Source organism: Argopecten irradians, chromosome 9 (genome assembly GCF_041381155.1).
Source record: "Argopecten irradians isolate NY chromosome 9, Ai_NY, whole genome shotgun sequence".
NCBI lineage: Eukaryota > Metazoa > Mollusca > Bivalvia > Pectinida > Pectinidae > Argopecten > Argopecten irradians.
This window is the reverse complement of record NC_091142.1, coordinates 23,403,230-23,423,756: the sequence shown is the minus strand read 5'-3', so window position 1 is coordinate 23,423,756 and position 20,527 is coordinate 23,403,230. Positions and strand designations below refer to the sequence as shown.

General features: G+C 36.1%; 1 protein-coding gene across 1 annotated transcript in view; it reads right to left on the bottom strand.

Moving 5' to 3' along the window:
• LOC138330647 (uncharacterized) overlaps positions 1–12,255 on the bottom strand; it is a 44,699-nt gene extending 32,444 nt beyond the window's left edge. The window contains exon 1 of the mRNA XM_069278197.1: positions 12,191–12,255. The gene's annotated coding sequence lies outside the window, so the exon portion shown is untranslated. The remainder of the gene's footprint in view (positions 1–12,190) is intronic.
• Positions 12,256–20,527: the final 8,272 nt, after the last annotated feature.

Here is a 20,527-nt window from a genome sequence, read left to right as displayed (position 1 = left end):
GAGCTAAAACGTTTTTGTCTCCGTAGCCACTGCGGCATTTGTCTACGACATCAGTCATCGAAAGGGCACAATTAAGAGAGTGGAAGTGATAAAGACTTTTGGGCGTGAATCCCAGATTAGGACATCGGGTACTATCAGGCAGCTATGTGATGATTGTTTGTTTATTTGATGATTTTAATGTCCTATTAACAGCCAGGGTCATGTAAGGAAGGCCTCCCATGTATGTTGTGTGTTGCGTGTATGGTTTGCGAGGTGCGTGTTTTGGGAGACTGCGGTATATTCATGTAGTGTCCTCTTGTATAGTGGAACTGTTGTCTTTTTTATAGTGCTATATCACTGAAGCATGCCGCAAGCAACACACCCAATCCGGTCAGTCGTCCCACTCCCTCTATGCTGAGCGCTAAGCAGGAAAGCAGGAGCAGACGCTACCATTTTTATAGCCAAATGTGAGGTGGTGCCAAGGGAGGCATTAGGAAGGATAAAATATGTGATGAACAAATTGACTAGGGTACAATATGGTAATGGTCTGGCCACATCTAGCCAGGGCATTGCCATGTTTGATGCTTTGAAGTCTAGTGAGGATTTATTGTTTAAAATCAAATGCAGAAACTTAATTTTATGCACTTTGGTTTGCATTTAAACAATACAACACTGACAGTGTCCCCATGTGAAAACTTGACAAAGCAGATGGGACACAATGCAGACAGCGAAGACACCTGTCATATTGAATGTCTATTCTACAACGGACATTCCATGTCTCGTAAGTGACATATCATGAGCTTATTCTTGTTTTCTGAAAGCGAATTCCATTGCCACTGTACGTCAAGTAGATATGCTTTTTACTTATTGTAACAGGATTAGACACAGCGACAACATCCAATTATAGTTTGTCTGGGAGGCAAAACGTCTACATGTTAATGGTGACTGTTCGTCAAATTGTATTTAACTTGGCGCTCAGACATCATTATGTTCGAGTAATGGTAACAGTTTTAATCTAAGAAAGTAAAGATGTCACATTTCAGCCGCTGTCAGTCAAAACAGGAAAACCTCGTCTCCATCGGCACATAATATGTTAGTGCTTCCACTGCCTGCGAAACCTCGACACCAAAAATGGTTTCTTAGAGTCAGTAGTTCCGGGTAATAGCACAGAAAACTCGTTAATGTCATAACTTCTGAATTCAGGGGTTATGGTAGCCAACACAGAAACCTCGTCACCATCAGTACTCCCTCAGTCGGTGATTCCAGTACCCGAGAAGTGATCACTCGTTGCCTTTTGTTTTGTGATTCAGGAGCCTTACTACAACTTACACTACACTGTCCAACCTGTCAACACACAATATAATGTCGTTTAATATGTTCAATTCATTACAGCGATACCCGTCCATGAGTCCATTCCATAAACAACAGAATTGTACCTGCTGCCCCTATTTCATGATCGCAAAAGGCGACTAAATTTTGGATCTTATCTTTTCTCTTCTTCCAAACTGACTTTATCTTTCCTCCCTTGGTCGTTTCTGCTCCTGCTTATCGTTCAGCATACCGGGAGTGGGACGACTGGTTCGCCCGTTGTCAGTGTCATGTGACCAGGTGGGGTGTGTTGCTTGGTGTCTTCGGCGGCATGCTTCAGTGTTATAGCACTATAAAAAGGGCAACAGTTCCACTATACAAGAGGACACTACATGCATACATGCAACACACCGAATACTTGGGAGGCCGTCCTTACATGACCATAGCTGTTAATAGGACGTTAATAAATCAAACAAACAAACAAACAAACCATAAACAACATGCTCGATATCCACAATGTCCTTGACCCTCACAAGCAAATTTATGACACACAATGGGACATATTGGCGATCCCATTACAGCTCTCCCTCATTGCGACAAAGTACACATTGCTGGTCTGTTAAGATATCGATAATGCTCAAAAATGTTCTTTAACAGCAATTCCCACATGTCATAACAGCTATTAGCGCACGTCAACTAGCCTATTAGTACCAGTGATGGATTGATTTGGTTGACAACAGAAGCGGCCACACAACGACCAACCCCTATCAAAGTTCTAAATATTGCTTGGATCATATTGACTATGACATAAATCGTTACAGGCATCTTTCCTTTTAAAATCAGCCGTTTAAACTTGCTCAGTTGAAAGTTAAGATAATCACATCTGTCTTTTTGAAAGATATGGCCTATCGCAGCCTGTTTTTGTGTGCGTTAAATGAGATGGAAGTTGTAACGTGATCGAATTCCGGACAGTTACGTCCTTTTCCTTGGAGACCTGGTGACAGATCTCGCCGTATCTCGTATAACAACGTACTCCATCAGATATGACAAAGTAGCTACTATCAGTTACATTTTTCAAATTCTATGGGAAAAAAACTTTTTTTTTTCAAAATTAGGTACCGCTGTACAATTTTGTAAAGCTGGTGACACACTTTTTGCACCCCGATGTCGCACAGCTTTTCGATAATTAACAGGAACACGAATTGAGTGATCACGTGGTCTAATGGTAAGAAGATGGATCGCATGGTTTTAGGACACACGGTGAAATAAATAATTGATGGTGAATGTGTGTTACGCCATAGAAATACATGTACTATGTTTAGTTGTTTTCTTTGATTCTTTTCCTCGAAAAAATGTTCCGTTATGCATCTATCTCAAAAGTATGACGCATAATGTGTTCATACCCCTGTTTCGTTTACCTTTTTTTCAATTTATTTGGCCATAGTCTTTGGTGAAGCATGGCCTGTATTAATGTTTTGATGGTTTATGACTTACATACATACATCAATAACATGTGTGGTTATGAAAACACAAATATTTTTGCGATTGGAAAACCTGGGATTATCGAGACAAAACACCAATAATCCTGACCCTAACGTATTATGAGGGTAGGGTTGATGGTTAAGTACCACAGAATGACGATTGTGTGAGCGAACGGGTTAATGGATGGTTGGGGGTCCTTGTGAGTAGCTTAAATGTGTGAGCGAACGGGTTAATGGATGGTTGGGGGTCCTTGTGAGTAGCTTAAATGTGTGAGCGAACGGGTTAATGGATGGTTGGGGGTCCTTGTGAGTAGCTTAAATGAATGGTTTGTTTGTTTGATTTATTTTAGCATGGTGTTTTCGTTACAAGCTGTATACCATTATTCATTTGTCTTTGCGACGGCATCCTTCAGTGATATAGAACTATAAAATGGGCACGAGTTCCAGTCTACAAAAAGACACAACACGAATATTCCGCAGTCTTCAAACACATGTTTCAAGATTCAAGTTTTATTCACTTTGAGTCTGCTGATTCAACAGTTGGATATACATGCACTCGAACTTTATGGACGCAACACATCCAACCAAGGTTTTTGCGGACACCAGGGCATTGTTGTGGTCACGGAAATTTAATAAGCGAAATGGGCAGTGATAGATAATTTACATAACTATTTTGACGTATTTTCTAATTCCAGTCAAAATAACAAAATGGCTTATAAATTGTCTCAATATCTAATTCAATATCGTCGTGTAAACGTCAAAGAAACACCGAATGAGCATTTTCAAAGAATTAAGTATATTAAGGTACATCTGTAAGTACAACGAGTCTATATCTTTGGCAGAAAACTAACGACCATCTGGTTTATTAATGTTTAGACCAGACGAAGGCATACCAATATGGTTCACGATTAATTGTCAAAGCTTCGATCCAAGGTAAATATCGCGGGGACTTCATGCCAACAAGACTTATATATCCCTCATCCCGGGGCTGGCTCCCCGGGGGTCGGAGCACCAAGAAGACAGCGTACGATTACAGAAGTACAAACGCCACAGGAGATTTGGAACATCTATAACTCACATATTACAACACAGATAAAAAAAGGTTATTTACAATGTAAGCGTCGTTTAAAATACCAACAACATTCATTAATGCCAAAGTGTTCCTGAAATCAAATATACAAATGCACATTTCCGTCTTTAAGTTATGTAAAATAATCTCTTCTGACGAGGAGGCATTAATTGTTAATTTGTATGTGATAATAATTACTTGAGAAACCAATAAAAGTGCGTAAGGTTTTTTTAAACAAATAATTGACTAACAGAACATTAAATTATCCTTTTTCAAACTTGTATCCAATCTGGCATTGCAAAAATCGCGATTTTCGATTGTTTTGAGTATCAATTATTGCGGGGTTTAATCAAAAGAAAAGCTTACATTGGATACTATTCAAGACATGATTGGGTCAAACATAACGGCTAAAATAGATGGCAATATCTGGGTTGTGGTCATGTTTGGCCATGGCAATGACTGTTGATCAAAATTAATGAAAATAATAAAAAATAAACATATACTCTCTCAGTTTCGTTTGATCTATGTAGTGCGAAGTTCTTGCTCTGGGAAACTGGTATAACCAAGAGATGTCAAACAACACACCCCACCCGATCACAATATACTGTACTGACAACAGGCAAACCAGTCAGCCTACTCCATGTATGCTGAGCGTTAAACAGGAGCAGAAACTACCACTTTTACAGACTTTGGTGTGTCTCGGCCAGGGCACAGAACCCAGAACCTACCTCACAGGGGCGAACACTAAAAACTGCCAAAAATAAGGCGGTGTCAAGGGAGATGTTAGGAAGAACAGAGTTAGTTAAAAAGAGAGAAAAGAAAGTGTTAGACTAGATATGGTAATGGCTCTTTTTGGCCACTAAATCTACAAAATTTCAAAGTAAGTATTTAGAAATTAAGTTGCTGCGTTCAAGAGATTGAAAACATCCCTGATAAATCCTTAATGATATTTTTGTTGAAAGAAAGTATGTTTTTGCTATATAAACATGGTAATTTTACATAAATTATGCAAATTTGAAAATTTGGTAAATTTCAGCATATTTTTGACAGTTTTTCTTTTAAAAGCAAAAGAGCAAAACCTAGAACAAACTTTATATTTTAAGGGAATTAGCAGACACTAAGAATACATCATTTTGAGAAATATAAAGTTTGTTCGAGAATGGGCTCTATGTTAACAAGATGAAAAACTGCATAAAAAGGCCAATTTTGATGAAATTTTCACATTTTGCATAATTTATGTATCATAAAAATGGTTGCAATGACAACTAGAACTGATATATTACCTTATAGCACTATCAAATATGTCAGGTATGTAGTTAATATTTGAAATGCAAGATTAACATCTTTAAATAACAGCGGATTTGGGGGCCACAAAAGACTCTTATCATACCTATTCCTTTAGTCGCCTTTTACGAACATGCAATAGGGGCAGCAGGTACAATTCTAACGCCCTACCTGTAGGGCCGGTATCTGAAATAGTGGAATGACAAACATATATTTATTTTATTCATGTATTGCTTTCTCTTTCGATGTATAATGCTAAAGGCAACAAAAGCACATCCATTCACTTTATACTGATACTAATATAAGATGACTCGGTTACAGACAGAACATTATCTCGACAAAAACAGTATAGCAAGTTCATAATGTCGAAAAAATAGTTATCTATAGCATGTCATTGAATGACTTTCATGTAGTTAAAAGACAAATACACATGTGCGTTAATTATTGTTTGATTACTTTTGTATAAGTCGATACCGGTACCTTATACATCATATCCCTAATATAGAAATATCTTATCTGTGTCGCTGGGCAGGAATTGGTCTTCTCGACGCTGGAAACTATAGATTCGTTATTAGGTTTGCTGTTTGTATATTGCTATATGTCGTTTCCCTAGGCCAGATTTGGCAATACCGAATTGATGTTCACTTATTCAATTTCATTCTTCACATGTAAATACAATCGCCCGATTAAAATCGGATTTCTGTATGAGTCTGTAGTATTAAAGAAATGCTGATGCTGTGTGTCAGGTCATGAATCAACTAGGACCCCGACTGTTTGGACAAAAGGAGAATCTCTGGCGGCACCATGACGACAAGGGAACCATTGCCTTTATGATTTATGGTTAATGTTTTGGTTTGGTGTGATGAAGATTGAACTTGTGATGAAGGAATGCTATACATGGAAGGATGTCTGTATTGTGGGTCATTTTTCATGGATGCCGTGTGGTGAGCGCGCGCGCACGACCTCTACTCTCTTGACAATCCATATGCTCTGATCATAACGCATGGCTTCACAAGAAAATAGGGTTGTCCCGATAGAAGAAAAAAAACTTCATAAATAACATAAGTGTTTGGGAATGTGTCATATCTTTAAGAAACATCCAATATGAATCAGCATCAGCTTCGCTAGAGCCTTAAAACGTCTCCTTTCTATCTCCAAATCAACCAATTAAGTACAGCAGATAGGATTTTTTATTTCCGGAGAAGAGAATAAGCCGATAATTTTGGTCTATTTCCATACCTTGCTTGTGACATGTAAATGCTTCTATTCTCCACCTAATCCCCAATCAGCACGAGCCGGGCCGCCATTTGTTTACATAAAAGTTTAGATTGAATTCGGTAACGTGTCAATAAATTGAATAACGTTTTCATTAGAGGTGAGTTATTTCCCTGAAATTGTGTCTTGACGAAGGAAGAATGTCTTGGTAGTCACAGCTTACAGAAATCAATAACGACCTCTCCACCACCCTCCTCCCATAACCAGTACTATACGGAATCGTTATAGCGTCCATATTTAAACCGCATGATTTTAACGAAGACCCGTACGTACAACATTCGATTCTAGTTTATCTTTAAGCACTATTGGCATGTCTCCCCAATACCCGCATATTAACTTCTCCCTCAACAGCTTTCACGTATAGCAAAAATCGACCTCCTATGTGTGCGTCGGTGTCATCGTGTGTGTTTTGGGAGACTGTGGTATGTGCCTGTTGTGTCTCTTGTAATCATGGAACTTCCCCAATTTCTTGCTCATAAATCACGTACATTACAGATGAATGTATTTGTTAGATAAACCTTACTATTTGTTTTATCGTGTCAAATGAAACTTTGAAGCGTTGAAGTAAGAACGATGATCAAAGCTTTCTTGTTCGGTTAAAGTTGTATTTCTTGTAATTTCCACCACCACAAAATGTTATAAATCATACATGTGTGAGTATTGATGCTTATGTATGATAGATCAGATCCATAAACGCATCAATTTATTTCTTACATAAGAGTAAATGTCCCATGAAATAATGTACATTATTATACCTCACTTTCATTTAGAATATTCAGATAGGATTAAACTTGATCACATGACATTGAATAAGTTAGATGTTTCCCCGGAATTGGAAGGCGAAGGAAATAAGCGAGTTATAGTGCGATGTCCATGTAGACTAGAGCACCCCGAGTCGTATCACATGACCAACATCGGCAATACCCGTAGAGATCGGAATAGATCGGAACGATTCGGAGACTTCCGAGTTATTTAAAACGTGTACAAGTTAAAAAATATATTGAAATTTAATTGATTAAATCAGAACTTTGTGAATACTAACTTGACGCAAATATCAAAAGTTTAAAACTTAGAGAGGCGGAGTAAAATATGTAGAACACTTTAAATACTTTTCCTATGCCAAAAATACAGCAAGTCTCAGATCATACGACTTTAATGTTTGACTCTAATGTGGAATTGTTACGTCATATTAACCCAATAAAGGTGTTTAAATGATCAATGCACACTTTACTTAAGTTTTATTTTGCATCATATTTTGTTTCTCGATCCTTCATCTACTCACATCGATCCCATATATAGTTATCTAAAAGTCACAAGCGCACGTATTTTTTTGTTTTGATGTTTTAATATATATGTAAATAATGCTAAACCGATATACGTTTCTAGTATTTACACTAGTCTGGTATGCAAATTTCGATGGTATTGCCGCATTCCAAGGCCAAAGTGTACAAACGCCTTGGTGGTCTTTTTGTCTGGATTTTTTTTTCAGTAATGTATATATAATACCATTACATATAGCAAAACTTTGAGCTCTCTCACCTGAACACATATATACAAATGTCTCGATTCAGATTAAATCATTTTGTTGTCGATAAGTCATCAATCATTTCATGATACTTTGTCAAAACGATTACAGATATTTTATTACATTTTTTTCGTAGTGAAATATAAGGTTTTCAAATATTGTGAAAATATAAGAGTGAAAATATCACTGTTGATATTTCACTCGTTTTGCCCTATCGGAATGTAGCATTGACAGTGAAAATATCATTTTGATTACTACGTACTTAGTTTGTGCAAAAAGAAAAGGCCATATTTTTGTGTAGAAATATGACGTTATGCTCAGAAAAATACGACGAAATAATCGCAAGGGCAAATAACTCTGTAATATACAATGGCGGAATAACCTTTGGCGGAATTTGCAGTGATGGTCTTCTGTAAATATAAGCGAGAAATCAAATGTAAGAAGTAGAATGTAATATTTCATCTCTTGAGGTGGAAACTGATATTTTTCCACCACACATGATGAAATATAACTAGAATTCATCAAGAAACAAGGGATATCCTCTATATATTTCCATTAACATTATTTAGCGCACGTTTTACCAAGGCGCCTCGATCTACTTGAATTACAGTAAACTGTTGGTGTAATGTGATCCATTTTTCAATCGACAGATTCATGTTAATAAATGATTTGGTTTTTCATAATTTTAATCATTTCAGCTTCATTTACAATAATCGGTATGGGTGGTTTCCTTATGAAACTAAATGATTTGTAATGGACATTAGCGCGTAATATTACAGATTCCCTAATTTGCCACTAATCTCACTGGCTAATACATGGTCACTCGAGGTTCAGCATTTGCTTTTTAATTAGATAACGTTCAATCACAAGCCAGGGTCATATAAGGAAGGCCTCCCATGTAAGCTTTGTGTTGCGTGTATGAAGTGCGTGCTATGGGAGACTTCGGTATATTCGTTTTGTGTCTTTATCTATAGTGGAACTCTTGCCCTTTTATAGTGCTATATCACTGAAGTATAAAGCCAAAGACACCAAGTAACACATCCCACCCTATCACATTATATATACAATGGGCGAACCAGTGGTCCCACTCCCGGTATGCAAAGCAGGAAAAAGAAACTACTACTTTTATAGACTTTGATGTGTCAAGGACAGGGAAAAATCTCAGAGCCCATGGCTAGCGCTCAACAGAAGGCCAAAAATGAGGCGGTGTCAAGGGAGACGTTAGAAAGAATAAAGTCAGTTAGGAAAAAGAAAAAAGGATACATGTAAGATCCAAAATTTAGTCGCCTTTTACCTCCATGCAATAAAGGGCAGCAGGTACAATTCTAACGTCCTACACTGCAGTGCAGTGGTATGATTTATGGAGGTGGCATTTTAAGGTAGGAAAACGTTCCGATATCAAAAGGAGACACGGATATACTGTGTAAAAGGAAAGTAGTATGTACATAGTATGCATTTCTGATAGAATTCCGAGCAAAGAAATATATAAATAGTATAACTAAACACAGAATGATTGCCCGGTTTACGATTTCAAAATATTTAAAAAAAAACAGACACTGGCTGTTAATAAGGCGTTAAAACAAAGCAAACCAGGCGTGATTTTCATCTAACGTGTGTATTCACAACACCTTTATAATATAAAACTAGTGCGAAGTGTTGATGGGTGAAGCTCCGCGTTAAAGGCTCCCATTAAGACGAATTATGTCAAGGATTTTTAGGGTTATATATTTAAACTATCTTTAAATTAGAATAAATGTTGTAATCTTGTTACACTAGGCTTTTGACCTTGACCCAAATGTCTGCGTCGTTAAATACCTAAGTTGTTACATGTAATAAGCACGTTGTTGAGAAATATCAAATAAAAATAAAAAACGATAAAAATGATTTAATTTATTTTCATTTTTAAGTGTTTTATTGTAGAAAAACAAAACAAAAATCTATGACTGCCTATCACCATGTAAAATATACACAGTTGCAAAAAGTGTAAAGTCGTGTTACACCCCGTTAATAATCCGGAATACCTAACGGGAATCGTATTGAGGTAATAGAAGACTCGTTAATTTTGTTTGGTAGACATAAACGTGCCTTGCAGTGTTGTGATAATCACATTATCTGACATACGAAATTATTGACTAAAATTGTGAGCTGTCACCGCCTTCGCTAGCTTCACACCTGCGCCATTGCTTTCGACATTTACCTGCACCAGAACACAATGTACAAATGTCATTCTACAAGTTCGGAGATGTAACGAGATCTTTGATTGGTTAATAGTCATCTGCATAACTAATCAGACGGAATACTCTTTGATGTAATGTTATTAGCGGTTGGTTATTTTGTACGACAGCCTAATTCAATATAGTTGAGTTTAACAATTCTCTAATTGACGTGCGTTATTAATACATTTCTCACCACGAATGTCGTTTGACACGGTGAAAGGACAGAACTCCAGAACCAACTACTGGAGCGGCATAACGATATGCACAGGCCAAGCCAAGTCAGTGATGTGTTTCAGAAGACCTAATTACAGTTCATAACCATATCGGGACACATTCGCATCGCATTCTGTAAAAAAAATATACGGTTTTAAATTTCGCGATTTCAGATCAAATTCGTAAAAGTAACTTGGCTACGAGGCTATTATTGGACAAATCGTTACCATGATGCCAACCGTAAAAACAGCATAGGTTTTGGACCAGGAAGAAATCTCCTATTTAGTTTCATTAAGGTCACAAGCATTGTAAAAATCCGTTATTTTAATTTAATACAATTTAAAATTTATGTTTTATTTTTCAGTTTCTTAGGCATCCTAAAGGCAAAAATGGTCCAACTCAAATTCATTTATTATTTGCAAAAAATAAGATACGGATTGTTGAGAGGCTTTATTTATTAAATTTTAACAATTAGTTAATACTTAAAGAATATATTGAAGGCAAATAGGATCAAAACCGACAACATGTATTTAGATAAATCCGTTATTATCAAACATAAGTGTATTGGTCCTACAAGCGCCTTTTTGAACATCGTTTACTTACCAAATGTGCAAATACACTGTTGGACATGGAATTAAACTTAAGTATGGGATCTGTTGCGAGTGGAAATAAAAGAAAATTAAACTAATGTCACAATGGCTCTGTAATTGAACGGTAACGATTCGTTTATTGTTCAAATCTTTAAGATTCCCTATTGCAAACTAAAAAAAATGTTTCTTAAATTCCACTGCATACATCACGTCATTATTTGATATACTTTATAGGTGCAAACTCATTCCTTATTACATTGTTGAAACTGCTGTTAATAAAAAAAAAAAACAATTAAAATTGCATATCAAAGCCATGCAAGCATGTACTTGTTTTACTAACGAAAACAACAGTGCCCTCGCAACAGGAACAGCGTTGTTGCAAACAGCAGTACTTATCTAAAATATATTTTCCATTCATTTGGAAATTCTGAACAACGAAACATCTGCTTGCTTTAGCCTATGTAGACTCGTCAAGCGCGAGGCGACAGGTAATGTGGGAGCACGCGATGTCACGTGACACGCCATCTTGTCACGGCGCGTTCGTGAGGAGACTATTAAGTTGGTGGTGACGGAGCCTAACCATATAGTGATATTGGGCTTATTTAACGTGTCGGAGCATTCTGACAGACTGAGCGCAATGTTATCGAAGTAATTTGATACAATTATCGCAGGTACTATTTATTTTGTGAATTCCTCCGCGAAATCTTTCCGGAATTTTTATTGCCTTTTGTGTCGTTAAAATTTGACATAACACAACTATTCAAGCCTTATAAAAATATGTTAGTTAATTCCATCTTAACATTCCCTTTAATTTGACATTACCTTGCTAGTGCTATAGTACGAGCAATGGTTTAATAATGTATGCTTCATTAATTAAACCACATGAGCGTTAAAGACGAATGCGTGCTGGTTATAGCAAATAACTCAACTGTTATTTTACATGATGAACACTCTCCCACACTTGGTAATTATCCTTTGCTAATTATATGATATGTCAATAAAGGTTGTATCCAGATTTTGTGAATATCGTAAGAATTTTTAGTGAAATTTATTACACTCTCTATACCAAACCAAGTCATAGCTTCGGAAAGTGGTTGATGCTGATTATTTTGAAAAAAAATGGACGGTGGTGCAGTCAGAACAAGAAAATGTATTTCTAACATTGTAACATCTTTTAAACACAATTATCTCATAGTAAAGCCATATACTCACATACAACACACATATATATATATATATGATATACATACATTTAGAAGTCCGCAGCACCCGAAAAGTATCTAAGACACCACAACACTCAACACGTACGCACGCCATATCTCCAACTAGCAGGTAAAAACTAATTTTCGTAGGATATCTCAAATATATTCCGGAACATTATATATATATATATATATATACCATGATACGAAATACATATAAATATTAAAATAATTATTTTGATTGCCTTAATGAAAATATAAACAAATAAACAAACAGAAAGAAAGTGAAATAGCGTGAAAGAGATATTTTGATTGATTGAAATAAAGAATGAAAGGAGAATGATATGTGAAAGCCCCTCCTGTGAGAGGACAAGATTTGTAGAAATATTAACTGTAATTCGCTTTTGAAAATAAAATATATTGTTTAAAAAAATAAATAAAAAATGCTGTGTAGCAAGAAAACGTTTTGAAATGCATTGGTGGTTTTTGAGATGAAGATTTTGAATCCTGGTTAAAAACGAATGATAGACAGATTGGTGGTGTTTTGTTTTCACGACAATATATCCATATTTCACCACCCATGCGATGATTATCGATGATACTTGGTTGGCTGGTTGGATTCACGTCCTGTTAAAATTCTGTGTCAACTATTTAAGGACGACTTCTCAAGTAGGTGACAAGTTGTGTGTGTGAAGTGCGTACGTCTGAGTCTACAGTATGTTCTTTGTAATGGTGTACAATGTTTGGCATTTTTATATTGCAATCTCACTGACACATACCGCCCGAAAAGAAGTGTGGTCAGTAAAAAATAAATCAAGTAAATGTTTAATGAAAATATGAACTTTTATTTTAGATTTGGACATAAAAAGATGAAAAACACATGATATATATAGGTTCAAACACAACGGAAAAACGTGTATGTACAATTGACGTTCATGAAAAGCCTATTGTTCTGTGTTGTTCTCTTTGAGTATGTCGTATAATTCTGGTTTCTTAACTCTAAAAAGTATGAACTTCATCTAACTTATTACAAAACATTTTACAATCAACAAAGTGACAACGACAAGTATCTGTCGTCCTTTTTTCAAGAATGTTTCGATGGAAAAGGCCTAGTCCTTCAAATTGGATAAATGTGTAAGCAATTCAAGGTACTTTATATTTCAATATAAAAAAAACTGGTTTTAGCTATTTAGCTGGGAAAATGTTCTAATCCCTTTTCTCCCTCTTATCGAGCCCCGAGCCTCATCATTCTAATTCTGGATGCCGTTGCCAATCCATTTATGTAACTGTGCAGGATATATGCTGTTCTAATATTTCCACTCTCCCTTCCTGATCAATCTGTTGTATACAAATCGCTGTATTTTACTCTGCGCGTGATCTTCGTGCCCGCACGCTACGTGTGGTAGTAATTATGGAGACCTGGCCTTCTCCCTCTCACGGCTTTCATGCGGCTTTCACATAATACGGGCTAACTTAAATTGAATGCGTGCACGTTTCCCGAGATCCCCTGCTCATTCGAGTTGTAAAATCAATTTTTCAAATATGATATAATTCGGCATAGCCTCCATATGTGAACCTGTTTGATTTCATTCTCACAGTTATCGGAAGGCGGTTCATGTCTGTCACGATATTCCTCAAAACTTGTCGCGAGCTCTCTTTGTGGCAGATTGTTCCCTGTTGGTTGTGAGAGGAAGCTGAATACATTTCTGTCAAAACCAAATCAAACGTCACGTCATTCCTTATATATAAAATTGCTTGAAGCATCTTTTGTATTTCGGTACAATGTCGTACGCCGTTTCAGGATAATAGCCCGGGATACTGTCTTTCGTGGTATACTCGATGCTAATGTTTGATGCCAATACCTTTCAAAATTGTTGAGATTTCTAACGTTTTATTTCTATTGCTTTGGATGAGCACGTATTAAGGAAAAAAGAATACCTCAAGATATTCTCGTGAAATTAACATCAAATTCTTTTACCGATCACATATTGAATCATGCGATTCTTAAGCCTATATTTTGACGGAGATTATCCTAAAGCTATAATGTGAAAAATAGGAAGTAGGTTAACGTGTTGCTTGTGATTTCAAAACTGTAACTTTACATTGATCAAGTCTAACGAAGACTCGGTAAACAGGCAATACATTTATTAATAGTCTTATTAAGAAACTTCAATAGTCCAATTGTAATGAACGTGCACAATGTTAACCTCGTGTTTTTTGCGCCAGATATGTATCATTTACATATGTATAATGTTATAGCCATTACGTATACGATTGCACAAATTCGTCGTGGTCCTATCCTGTTGAGGACCACACTTGCGTTAAACGTTAATTGCTCCAAACTATTATGTTAACAGTATGTTACTTTTGACATTAGTTTAGCTAGATACGTTACCTCCATACTGGTGAAGGCAAGCTGATTTTTATACAATCTAAAAACAGACTTGTTTTCAAAGGTCTAATATACTGTACCTCTTTAATATATTTCAAACATGATATTTTTTCATGGAATCTGCATGGTATTTTACATATAGACTGAAAATAATCTGAAAAAAAAATTCAAAACATTAAAAAAAAATTTCTTCAATATAAAATGACACTTGATAATATCTTAGTAAAAGTACTGTATCCATCGAATTATCAATACTACGAGTACATCTATATCTATTATAATACCTTTCTATCAATTATTCAAACTCTACATATATTCTACGCAAGCAAACACATCAAAGCATTTATCATGTCTTGTCTCACTCCCAAATATATATACCTGTTGTAAACATCAATATTCTATCCTTGACGATTAATTATATTGCATGTGTAGTTTGCGATAATCTACATAATGTATCATCAAAACCTTCGACGTTCTTTCCCATTGTGCCTGTATCATTCAATTATTTCAAACAATTGGGTAATTATTCACCAATGTCTAGAATTTGAATATTGGGATATGAATCAAATTTGCACTATTTCTAATCCGACACAAAATGATATACTTTCATTGCTGAGTCGGGTCTGTATCAGTACTAATACTGCGATTTTGAAATGAAGAATTGACGATATAATCGTGTTGTTTTCATTCAATTGTGAAACGCATGGAAATAATATGTTTGACCGTTGTAAGTACTATGTGACCGGGTGGGGTGTGTTACCTGGTGTCTTCGGCGGCATGCTTCAGTGATAAAGCATTATAAAAAGGGGAACAGTTCCACTATAAAAGGGACAAGAACTCCGCTATACAGAAAGACACAACACGAATATACCGCAGTCGCCCAAACCTCACACTTCATACACGTTACACACCGCATACATTGGAGGCCGTCCTTGTATGATCCTGGCTGTTAATAGGACATAAATTTAATCAAACAAACAAAATGTTAAATAATCCGTTACCTTACCACCACAACAGGGGTATACCGCAGCCTCCCAATATATACAAACATTCACACACCGCAATAACTTCCACACAAGGGAGGCCGTCCTCGAGTGACCCAGGACGTTAAACTCAATACACCAAATCAATACCACAACTCTTCTAATAAAAACACTTGATGGTTATGTACCGTTCATTTTGCTAGAGCCGTGGAGTGTTCCCTCCCCTCTCGAGCCTATCGATTTAATCAGTGTCCATCGTTGCCTGTCCATGTCAGTTCCGTCGGTTTGGCCGTTTCAATTAGAGAACGTGGCTAACTTGGACATTCGTCACAATTATATCTTCAGAACGAGGCTATTAAACCGTCAAGTGTATTGAAAATGATTTCTTCCGCACATTTGTTATAGCAGATCAATAGTATTAAATCTAATATCTATCAAACTGTGTTCGTATTTTAGCGACGATTGGAACAGAAAATTAATAAAGCTAATATTGGTATCCATGATAATCAGATTTAATTCTTCCAGCCATCATCCCTAATCTTGGTAACATAATACAAATCTCTGCAATAATTTGTACAAAACAGGACAGCTGATATATCGATGATTTTCACTGAATTAAGTTCGAATTTCTACACTGTGTATTGTTGTAGATATTCGATAAATGAAATGGGTTTTTTTTTTGTTTATCATACGGCATTTTACTTTTCAATAAATGATACGAAGGAGGTGTATCAATTAAAATCGTTCCCTCAACGCAATTCAGAAATGACAATGACAATAAATGGTGGTAAGAATACACAATGGTGCTCAAACCAAGGTACTTCAAAGCAAAATAGTATTTTGAGAGGCCAAATCAAGACTTGAATTGTTTATTCATTGAAAATTGATATTTGGTTATCATTACACGATGGCAGAACTGACGTGCACGTGCACATGGTAACATAGGTATGTAAATTTGCGTTATATAATGTTCTTCTATACGTTATGTTGCGTGTGGTTAATGTGAATTTGGGAGACTACGATATGTTAGTGTATTACGTACTGTATATATGACACATTAAATATTACCTACTTTCAAGTGTTATCTTAATCTCACACACACTACCAAAGACCACGAACACCTCACCCCACTCGGTTACAATATACTGAGTGACGACAGGCATTTGAGAGAGCAGAAGTCACTGCCTAGTACATGGAATTATATACTTGACCTGTAACACAGTTTCCACTGCCATTCACACGCCTTCTTTTTAGAAGCAATAAAAATGTTCTATTCAGCGGTTTGTTTGGTTTTTTATTTTATTTTTGTTCTTTTTTGTTAATGTTGCTTTTTTTCAAGCCTATGTGTTACCAATTTAGTATATGATCTGTATTAAAAGGCGATAAATAAATGACTTTAATTTGTTCAAGGAGATTCTGTTAAAAAGGTAGTGTGTTTGGGCCTTTTTATATTCAGCTGTATGCAGATCGTTGTAATCGGAATAGAAAAGCTGTCCCATCTCTTTACCAGGCAAGAAATAACAAAAACAGAGTTAATTTGAATTATAAGTTTTTATTTTGAAATACGACGCGGGATGATTAATTAGATGAGATTAGGTTTGACTGTGCGCTGATACACAGCTATATTGGTTCCTCAAAGGAGAAACCGGAAGTTTTTACCGATAACTCTAATAACATCAATTATACCGGAAATGTCACTAGGGGAAATTGGGAAAGCAACACAACTGCGGACACTGAATTGAAAGCACTCGCGTTTTAGCTTCACAGATTCATTCTTGAAAATTGATGTTAATAGAATAATGTTTCTTTTAGCGACACAACTCGAAATGCCGTTCGTTTGGTGCGTGCGATGACATGTTTATCCATATTGATATTCGCTCTGCAAAGTCGAGATTAGAAAGGTCATTCCAAGGTCTTCTTGTCACGACAAAAAAAAATCATGTAATGAAATATTACCTTCTCGAAACTTAACCATAATGCAGTTTCCATGTAAAATGACATTTTGAGTGTTAAGCATTTTGAAGGCCGGTTTCTATTTTACGTCTATTTTATTCCAACTGTCGATTTCAACAGATAAACGTCATTCTTTTAAACGTCACCAATCAAACACTATCAGGCTAACAGCTATTCAGAGTCGATAGCTAAGTGAGCACTGATATTGATGACGTTTCCCTGCCGATATTGTCTGTCTCCTTTAATTACCAGGTGCCGTTCTCATCCTCTAATGAAGATATTCACATATTGATACTCTCGCCGATCATTTCTGGATCCTCTGCCGCACCTTCTTATCCTGTTCATTATGACGTAAGGCGCGCTTCACACACGAAATAAAAGAACCCTACTTGTAAATGAATGAGTTCCTTACTGTCCCGGAATAGCTATACAACAAACCTCTGTAATCAACCCTCGTGCTGTTTTTGTTAATGTCTGAAAATAGTTACCCCGTGCTATATACAGCAAGGAAATGCTGCTTATACGGCCCACACTTGCCGACCTCCGGATATTTGTGGTACTAGTCTCTGTACGGACTGTTTAGAAGTCGTAACATAATTAACACGGTGTCTGACGTTTAGAATTGTTTATATGAATCTATTCACTGATACAATTGGGTCAACTTCACAAAACTACCAGCATACGGCCCTGTTTAACGTTGTTAGAGCTGATGCCGTCGTAGGCTCTATCCCCAGGCCTAGATCAATGGTTGGCTGGTTAATTTTGGACTATCAACAGCTGACGCCATTCAAGGATGGCCTTCACTACCTTCAATGAGTTGTGTGTGTGTGTTTATTTGTATGTCCTGGGATTCTTGGAGGTATTTTAATTTTAGCGCTTTTCGCGATCTCGTCATCGAATGATAAATATTTCCTTGTACATAGTGATTTCGGGAATTCAAGATTGCGCTGATAAGCCAATGCCCCCTAAGAGCGCAATAATTGAAGCAGTTGTTTTGTATATTTTCCATTTGTATTTTAGTTATATCCTTACTATTTTCTCCTTAGATAAGTAGATCATTGTCTGTTTAGAGTGCTTTCTTGCTAGCATACTACAGGAAACAAATAAGACAAAAAGTCATTGACTTAATCTCGATTGATGTCTTCACGAATACAAATAAGGCCTCGAAAGCGTACGTGTAAATACTATTTGAGAATAGTTGACATCATATGTCACGATGGTTTAAAAAAAATAACAATACTTTTATGCAAGTAAGATGACTAGCATCTGGGCAATCGAAAATAATTTGTATAAGTTATATAACTTGTTTTCGCGAATTATAAAAGTTATAGTTATATCAAAGGAGTAGAATATTTTAAAAATTATTCTTGTATCGGTAACATATACTTTCTTTTTGCTCCTGGGATTTCCTTCAATGCATCCATCAATAGAGCCGAGTTAGTCATGGCCTCAAGGATCGCAGTATACTTTATTTGTATGTAACTTACGTGGAAAAACGATAAATTATAAATAAGAAAAATGTAGTCGACATCTACTGTATTGAAATGCAACAGTGCAAGAGGACTGGCAGCGTTTTAAGCTATGAAGATGAAAAACGATAGTCATCTGGGAATACATTATCCAGTTTAAAGTATAACATAGAAAAATCAAACGGGATCGAGTGGTATCCCGCTCACCACTAACAATGAGACCGGGGTATTATGGGTCCAAGTCACAGATGCCAGATGGAAGACGCCTATTGGCAACGAGTCCGCTGACGATCATTCAGCTACGGGGTCTAGGAAGACGAACCGTTGATAACCTAATATGATGTTCTATCATTCATTTCTTGTTTAATAAAATCTGAAGTCAATTAGAAAATATTATATGCGCAACAATTTGAAAACTTCCTTAATAGTTTACTGACAGGTACGATACCAAATTCTGTTGCTGAAAACAAGACATCAGCTCTCTGACACCATGATGTATTTACATGTATTTGGTAAAATGCTCCATGGCAGAGGTTAGTCTTAAAATCTCGAAAACAAATTTGAGAAATAGTTGTTTTTAAATGAACTTTATCTCAGATCATGTAACACAGTGCCTACAGAAAGATCGTTTTTACGATTAAAGATACCTTATCTACTTAAGCTGTTCACAGATTGACTAACCAACATAATGTGTACTTAATAAATCATGAACTTGCGAAAAATCGTAATGTCATCATATTAGCCTCTCAGAGGCAACGGTACAAATAGGGGCATTTTGATAATGCCATCATTTTTAGGGCTATAATACTCCTTGCAATTATCAAGTCATAAGATGATACACAGAACAGTGATCGCCATCAAAATGAAATGCAGTGCTTCAGAAAGTTTTGTTTGAATTAAAACTCGATTACAATATTGACCTTGAGTGTATGGACCCGAGAATAGGCAATTTCATTCTGTATGTATTTCGTTTTATTTCGTCAAAATGATATCTGTGTATCGTATTACTGACTTTGTATTCAGCCATCTCAAACGTAATTCTAGACAAGCAATAACGCTGAAAGGTTTTATATACTGTATTGGAATGATAACATTGGTTTGGTCATATGAGATAGCCGTGTTACGTATATTACTTTAAATATCATATCCGGACATTCAATAAATCCATCTGTAGTATTATGAGATAGCCTTCTTCCGTATCTAGGATGGAAATTGAAAATGACACTCATCAGACAATGAAATTTATCGTTGACTTTGATTCGGGTTTTTCTGCATATCGGAAGCAAGATGACGTCATACCACGATGCCGGATAGATTTAAAGCCGCGGTAATTTCCGTTAGTAAATGACTTACACCTTCGTTGAAATGAAAAAAAATTATGTAAGCTAATTGAAATATATTACTACATAGTTAAAGCTTGCCTTATAACAGATTGTTTTTGTGAAAACCGGCGTTAGACCTGATAAAATCGAAGGTGTATTTATAATAATTACAAGATGTTAAGGGACAAGTCGAACTATTCTTTACAATATTAAGGAATAGCGTATAATCATATCAACTTTACACTGATTCAATTCTCACCCTTTCA